We start from the raw sequence: 938 nt of genomic DNA on the forward strand, positions 1-938 counted from the left end.
AAAGAGGCGGAGTCTCTTCGTATGTTATGGAAATAAAAAAAAAACGGGTTTATGATTAGCATGGAATTGGGGTCTGGAGAATCAGTAACGACTTCAAGATATCATCACCAAATATATACACGTTCGTACCCTCGAATGATGACATTATTATTATTATTTAAATTTTAAATATTTTCTTTTTTTTTTTTTTTAAATTGGCGCCAAAAAAAAAAAAAAAAATTTTTTTAAATTGTCAATCAGAAATTTACCCTCGTCTACATCACGAATAATACGACAATGACACCTTTTATTTTATTTTAACATAATAATAATAATAATGTAAAAATTTTTAAACGGTTCAAATATTTAATTTAAAAAAAAAAAAAAAAAAGTGGGAGGGAGAAGGAAGAGAAGAAGGAAGGAAGGAAAGAGGGAAGTCGATGATTTCGTCACGTGAAAATTTGCCTTTATTTTCTTCAGTAAAGTTTCCAGAAAAAAAAATTATCCAACCGGGAATTTTTTAAACAAAAATATAAATAATAATAATAATTGATATTATTACTAATTAATTTAATATGTTGAATAAATTAATTTTTCGTTTTTTCATAACGAAATAATCATCATCATCATCATAACTTTTATTAAGTTTGTCAGTTTTCATAAAATTATTATTATTATTTTTTTTTGAACTTAATCGTCGAAATAAATTTTTTAAAAAATAAAAAATTCTTCATCGCCATTTTAAACGATTGACATCGAATTTTTTTTTTATTTTTATTTAAAAAATACGAACGCAGCTGCGCAATTATTTCCACTTGATAATTTTAAATATCTTTTTTTACTTTATTTATTATTATTATTACTATTTTTTTCATAACAAAAACTTTGTATTTTTTTTTTTTTATGTAGTAATCGGCTTGAAATCTTTTCGGAAAAAAAAAATTTTTCTATGTTAATTT

This window comes from Pediculus humanus, genomic scaffold (genome assembly GCF_000006295.1).
Source record: "Pediculus humanus corporis 1103172107423 genomic scaffold, whole genome shotgun sequence".
Taxonomy (NCBI): Eukaryota; Metazoa; Arthropoda; class Insecta; order Psocodea; family Pediculidae; genus Pediculus; species Pediculus humanus.